Source organism: Schistocerca gregaria, chromosome 1 (assembly GCF_023897955.1).
Source record: "Schistocerca gregaria isolate iqSchGreg1 chromosome 1, iqSchGreg1.2, whole genome shotgun sequence".
Taxonomy (NCBI): Eukaryota; Metazoa; Arthropoda; class Insecta; order Orthoptera; family Acrididae; genus Schistocerca; species Schistocerca gregaria.
Genome location: NC_064920.1, coordinates 727,743,018 through 727,750,463, shown reverse-complemented (window position 1 = coordinate 727,750,463; position 7,446 = coordinate 727,743,018). Strand labels below are relative to the sequence as shown.

The 7,446-nt window shown below is 41.7% G+C and overlaps 1 protein-coding gene across 1 annotated transcript in view; it reads right to left on the bottom strand.

Moving 5' to 3' along the window:
• Positions 1-6,257: 6,257 nt before the first annotated feature.
• Positions 6,258-7,446, bottom strand: part of LOC126266846 (germinal-center associated nuclear protein) — a 296,356-nt gene continuing 295,167 nt past the window's right edge. Inside the window, exon 28 of the mRNA XM_049971439.1 lies at positions 6,258-6,514. The gene's annotated coding sequence lies outside the window, so the exon portion shown is untranslated. The remainder of the gene's footprint in view (positions 6,515-7,446) is intronic.

Here is a 7,446-nt window from a genome sequence, read left to right as displayed (position 1 = left end):
GAAACACAACTGTGCATTTGTTGGCTACTTCATTTGCAGTAGACAGTAGTTGCACATCTAACACCTATTTTTTCAGCCAGTACATTGACACTGAGGACAAGAAATGGATCAATGAAGAAACAAAGTAGGCAAAACACTACAATGCGAGAGCACACTCCGACAGAGAGCAGACATGTAGTTTCACCTTTACATATGTGCCTGCATGCCACAAATGGAGCAGTATTTGTAGAAGGTGCGGATTTCGATAGAGTCAATGTGCATGTGATTCCATGCCAATTTTTTCTATAAAGCCAACACCATGAACTAGCAGTCTCCAGTGGCATACACTTATCTGAAGATGGCACGATGTTTGCCAGCCGAAATATTGTAACAAGAATTTAAACAAGATGCGGCTGCAATCCAGAAACCTCATAGAATATTCAGTATGCTGGGAAAAAATTATAAGAATCACACAAGACTGGGCTTATTACATGGGAACAAATTTTTAGTACTCTTGGAAACACCATCTCAAAACCAGATGAATGTATAATTTTCTTCATTTCAGAAGGAGAAGTTGGTGATACATTCATATGACTGAATTTTTATGGAAGTTACACTTTCAACACACTGCTGTGACATTGCTCTTGAACTGTTTGTCCCTATGCTTTTTACTATATTTGTGAAATGATTGTTGTTGTTGTCGTCGTCGTCTTCAGCCCTGAGACTGGTTTGATGCAGCTCTCCATGCTACTCTATCCTGTGCAAGCTTCTTCATCTCCCAGAACCTACTGCAACCTACTTCCTTCTGAATCAACTTAGTGTAGTCATCTCTTGGTCTCCCTCTGCGATTTTTACCCTCCACGCTGCCCGCAATACTAAATTGGTGATCTCTTGATGCCTCAGAACATGTCCTACCAACCGATCCCTTCTTCTGGTCAAGTTGTGCCACAAACTTCTCTTGTCCCCAATCCGATTCAATACTTCCTCATTAGTTATGTGATCTATCCATCTAATCTTCAGCATTCTTCTGTAGCACCACATTTCGAAAGCTTCTGTTCTCTTCTTGTCCAAACTATTTATTGTCCATGATTCACTTCCATACATGGCTACACTCCATACAAATACTTTCAGAAATGACTTCCTGACACTTAAATCTATACTCAATGTTAACAAATTTCTCTTCTTCAGAAACGCTTTCCTTCCCATTGCCAGTCTACATTTTATATCCTCTCTACTTCGACCATCATCAGTTATTTTGCTCCCCAAATAGCAAAACTCCTTTACTACTTTAAGTGTCTCATTTGCTAATCTAATTCCCTCAGCATCAAACGACTTAATGCGACGACAGTCCATTATCCTTATTTTACTTTTGTTTATATTCATCTTATACCCTTCTTTCAAGACAATGTCCATTCCGTTCACCTGCTCTTCCAAGTCCTTTGCTGTCTCTGACAGAATTACAATGTCATCGGTGAACCTCATAGTTTTTATTCCTTCTCCATGGATTTTAATACCTACTCCAAACTTTTCTTTTGTTTCCCATACTGCTTGCTCAATATACAAATTGAATAGCATCAGGAAGATGCTACAACCCTGTCTCGCTCCCTGTATTTTACCCTTGCCACCTTTAGAATTTGAAAGACAGTATTCCAATCAACATTGTCAAAATCTTTCTCTAAGTTTACAAATGCTAGAAACGCAGGTTTGTCCTTCATTAATCTAGCTTCTAAGATACGTCGTAGGGTCAGTATTGCCTCACGTGTTCCAACATTTCTACGGAATCCAAACGGATCTTCCCCGAGGTAAGCTTCTACTAGTTTTCCATTCGTGTGTAAAGAATTCAAGTTAGTATTTTGCAGCTGTGACTTATTAAACTGGCAGTTCGGTAATTTTCACATCTGTCAACAACTGCTTTCTTTGGGATTGGAATTATCATATTCTTCTTGAAGTCTGAGGGTATTTCGCCTGTTTTGTACATCTTGCTCACCAGATGGTAGAGTTTTGTCAGGACTGGCTCTCACAAGGCCGTCAGTAGTTCCAATGGAATGTTGTCTACTCCTGGGGCCTTGTTTCGACTCAGGTCTTTCAGTGCTCTGTCAAACTTTTCACGCAGCATCGTGTCTTCCATATCATCTTCATCTACATCCTCTTCCACCTCCATAATATTGTCCTCAAGTACGTCACCCTTGTATAGACCCTCTATATACTCCTTCCAACTTTCTGCTTTCCCTTCTTTGCTTAGAACTGGGTTTCCATCAGAGCTCTTGATGTTCATACAAGTGATTCTCTTCTCTCCAAAGGTCTCTTTAATTTTCCTGTAGGCAGTATCTATCTTACCCCTAGTGAGATAAGCCTCTACATCCTTACATTTGTCCTCTAGCCATCCCTGTTTAGCCATTTCGCACTTCCTGACAGTCTCATTTTTGAGACGTTTGTATTCCTTTTTGCCTGGTTCATTTACTGCATTTTTATATTTTCTCCTTTCATCTATTAAATTCAATATTTCTTCTGTTACCCAAGGATTTCTACTAGCCCTCGTCTTTTTACCTACGTGATCCTTTGCTGCCTTCACTACTTCATCCCTCAAAACTACCCATTCTTCTTCTACTGTATTTCTTTCCCCCATTCCTGTCAATTGCTCCCTTATGCTCTCCCTGAAACTCTGTACAACCTCCGGTTCTTTTAGTTTATCCAGGTCCCATGTCCTTAAATTCCCACCTTTTTGCAGTTTCTTCAGTTTTAATCTACAGGTCATAACCAATAGATTGTGGTCAGAGTCCACATCTGCCCCTGGAAATGTCTTACAATTTAAAACCTGGTTCCTAAATCTCTGTCAGTACCTCCAGGCTTCTTCCATGCATACAGCCTTCTTTTATGATTCTTGAACCAAGTGTTAGCTACGGTTAAGTTATGCTCTGTGCAAAATTCTACCAGGCGGCTTGCTCTTTCATTTCTTTGCCCTAGTCCATATTCGCCTACTACGTTTCCTTCTCTCCCCTTTCTTACTACCGAATTCCAGTCACCCATGACAATTAAATTTTCGCCACCCTTCACTATCTGAATAATTTCTTTTATTTCATCATACATTTCTTCAATTTCTTCGTCATCTGCAGAGCTAGTTGGCATATCAACTTGTAGTACTGTAGTAGGTGTGGGCTTCGTATCTATCTTGGCCACAATAATGCGTTCACTATGCTGTTTGTAGTAGCTTACCCGCATTCCTATTTTCCTATTCATTATTAAACCTACTCCTGCATTACCCCTATTTGATTTTGTGTTTATAACCCTGTAGTCACCTGACCAGAAGTCTTGTTCCTCCTGCCACCGAACTTCACTAATTCCCACTATATCTAACTTTAACCTATCCATTTCCCTTTTTAAATTTTCAAACCTACCTGCCCGAATGAGGGATCTGACATTCCACACTCCGATCCGTAGAACGCCAGTTTTCTTTCTCTTGATAACGACATCCTCTTAAGTAGTCCCCGCCTGGAGATCCGAATGGGGGGACTATTTTACCTCCGGAATACACTCCTGAAAATTGAAATGAGAACACCGTGAATTCATTGTCCCAGGAAGGGGAAACTTTATTGACACATTCCTGGGGTCAGATACATCACATGATCACACTGACAGAACCACAGGCACATAGACACAGGCAACTGAGCATGCACAATGTCGGCACTAGTACAGTGTATATCCACCTTTCGCAGCAATGCAGGCTGCTATTCTCCCATGGAGACGATCGTAGAGATGCTGGATGTAGTCCTGTGGAACGGCTTGCCATGCCATTTCCACCTGGCGCCTCAGTTGGACCAGCGTTCGTGCTGGACGTGCAGACCGCGTGAGACGACACTTCATCCAGTCCCAAACATGATCAATGGGGGACAGATCCGGAGATCTTGCTGGACAGGGTAGTTGACTTACACCTTCTAGAGCACGTTGGGTGGCACGGGATACATGTGGACGTGCATTGTCCTGTTGGAACAGCAAGTTCCCTTGCCGGTCTAGGAATGGTATAACGATGGGTTCGATGACGGTTTGGATGTACCGTGCACTATTCAGTGTCCCCTCGACGATGACCAGAGGTGTACGGCCAGTGTAGGAGATCGCTCCCCACACCATGATGCCGGGTGTTGGCCCTGTGTGCCTCGGTCGTATGCAGTCCTGATTGTGGCACTCACCTGCACGGCGCCAAACACGCATACGCCCATCATTGGCACCAAGGCAGAAGCGACTCTCATCGCTGAAGACGACACGTCTCCATTCGTCCCTCCATTCACGCCTGTCGCGACACCACTGGAGGCGGGCTGCACGATGTTGGGGCGTGAGCGGAAGACGGCCTAACGGTGTGCGGGACCGTAGCCCAGCTTCATGGAGACGGTTGCGTATGGTCCTCGCCGATACCCCAGGAGCAACAGTGTCCCTAATTTGCTGGGAAGTGGCGGTGCGGTCCCCTACGGCACTGCGTAGGATCCTACGGTCTTGGCGTGCATCCGTGCGTCGCTGCGGTCCGGTCCCAGGTCGACGGGCACGTGCACCTTCCGCTGACCACTGGCGACAACATCGATGTACTGTGGAGACCTTACGCCCCATGTGTTGAGCAATTCGGCGGTACGTCCACCCGGCCTCCCACCCACTATACGCCCTCGCTCAAAGTGCGTCAACTGCACATACGGTTCACGTCCACGCTGTCGTGGCGTGCTACCAGTGTTAAAGACTGTGATGGAGCTCCGTATGCCACGGCAAACTGGCTGACACTGACGGCGGCGGTGCACAAATGCTGCGCAGCTAGCGCCATTCGACGGCCAACACCGCGGTTCCTGGTGTGTCCGCTGTGCCGTGCGTGTGATCATTGCTTGTACAGCCCTCTCGCAGTGTCCGGAGCAAGTATGGTGGGTCTGACACACCGGTGTCAATGTGTTCTTTTTTCCATTTCCAGGAGTGTATTTTACCCAAGAGGACGCCATCATCATTTAATCATACAGTAAAGCTGCATGCCCTCGGGAAAAATTACGGCCGTAGTTTCCCCTTGCTTTCAGCCGTTCTCAGTACCAGCACAGCAAGGCCGTTTTGGTTATTGTTACAAGGCCAGAACAGTCAATCATCCAGACTGTTGCCCCTGCAACTACTGAAAAGGCTGCTGCCCCTCTTCAGGAACCACACGTTTGTCTGGTCTCTCAACAGATACCCCTCCGTTGTGGTTGCACCTACGGTACGGCTATCTGTATCGCTGAGGCATGCAAACTTCCCCACCAACGGCAAGGTCCATGGTTCGTGGGGTGGGGGTGGGGGGTGAAATGATTATCAAATGCATTTGCCACTGTTATTCGTGGTTTATAGCCCGTCTACTCAGATTAATAGTGATTTTGTCTTGTTTTGTATCTATCTGCTCTGTCTCTTATTACACTAAGTTTCATATAGCCTTAATTCTGTTGTTGGGAGTACTGATTTCTGACATTATGTGCATGTTCTTTGATTTTTTAAATAACCCTTCTTAGTTATTTTGAGTAGTTTTTGTAGCACCTTGTTCTTGTCAAAAGCTACATTTCGCTTTTCTGTTCACAAGATACTTTAATTCCTCCAGTGATCCATGGTTTTTTACATTAGTTTAGTGTCCTTTCTGATTAGCTTATGCGGAAAGATATTTTCGAAGAATGATATGAATTTATCATGGACTATATTAAATTTTATGTTAGCATTTGGTTCATTTTAAATTACATCCCATGTCACCTCCCGTAGATAGTTCTCTAAAACATTTGTCCTGGAGTCAATTATTCTAACTGATTTCTGGTGAGGAGTATCCATACTGTAAGGCACTATATTATTTATCCTAATTAATTGTGCATAATGATCAGAAAGAGCATTTGTCACTGGGTAAACAGTTATTTTCTTACTTGGGGCTTTGTCAAATAAAACATTATCAATTAGGGTCCAACTGTTTTCATTCACCCTTGTTAGAAAGTTAGGTATTGAGACTAAATTGTTCAATCCAAATAAGGTTTCCAGATCATTTTTCTGCTCAGAATCCTTTAGAAAAAAGTTCGTATCAACAGTGCTCCACAGATGTAATTTTCACTCCTCCCCAAAACAAGGTTTTTGGCACTTTTGATCACTCTGACCTCCCACTCTACAAATACATTTACATAATTATTTCATTTGTTTTGAAGAGTAGCTTATAGACAGCAGCAAAACAGTTGCAATACATCCCCACTGGAACTTCACTTCTAGTTTAGTGATCCTTAATCAAATTCTCTTGTAAGTCAAATAAATGAAACTAATTATAAAAGTGAATGTTTTATTACAGAAGCTAAAAACATTTCAGTTCATCTCCATTTTGTGTTAAGGAGGGAAAAACATCCATACAAGAGAACTGCTGCGTATCACTGTTCGTATTAAGAATTGTAAGCCAGATCGAAATATATAAAAATAATGTTTCTTCCTTTTGCTCTCTACTTTGTGGTATACTGATTGCAAGCTTGGGGAGAAGTACAACAACTCCCTTGTGTCACTTCACAGCATTTTCCATTCAAACCTGTAAAAAGAAAAAAAAGCAACTGTTCAGAAAATACCATTGCATTCAAAGAAAATTTATATATGTTACAATTTTCACAGAGATAACTTATAAATGAAAAATTTACCTTAACCACACTTGAACCTACACACACTTATCAAAAGAATAAATACACATGTGCTGAAGAACCCATCTTCCTGAAATGACTACATTAATAACTCAGTTGTTGAGATTTTTAACATGACGTGTACTTAACTTGTCCATGCAACTGAGGAGATATAAGTGACATTATTAGCTAGGAGTTGCAAAGGAAGTTGTGGAACACTGAATTGGACATAGTAAGATTATCAGAAAAGTGACAAAATAGCAATGATCAAACAGAATTAAAATTGGATCATACGTTTTATTACAGAGGAACATATCAAGAAGGAAATTCAGATCTAGCTTTTATAGTAAAAACAACATTATGAGAAGTATCACAAATAAATAAGCATTCACAGATGAGACACCAAATCTTGTTTTAAAAATAAAAGGTATTCCTTAGAAATCATTCACGTCTATGAATCAATAACTTCAAACAATGAGGAGAAGGTAGACGATCTCTGTGAAAGTTATATAAACTTGGTAAATGACTGTATATCCCATTACAAGATGATAATACAAGATTTTTATGCATATAGGGATATGCTGTCATCTTGTTTTAAAAATAAAAGGTATTCCTTAGAAATCATTCATGTCTATGAATCAATAACTTCAAACAATGAGAAGAAGGTAGACGATCTCTGTGAAAGTTATATAAACTGGTAAATGACTGTATATCCCATTACAAGATGATAATGCAAGATTTTTATGCATATAGGGATATGGTGTCCTTTCGGACATGTCCGAAAGAACAGACACCATATCCATATAAGTATATTGTTCTGGCAACACCAACCATGAGCACCTCCTTC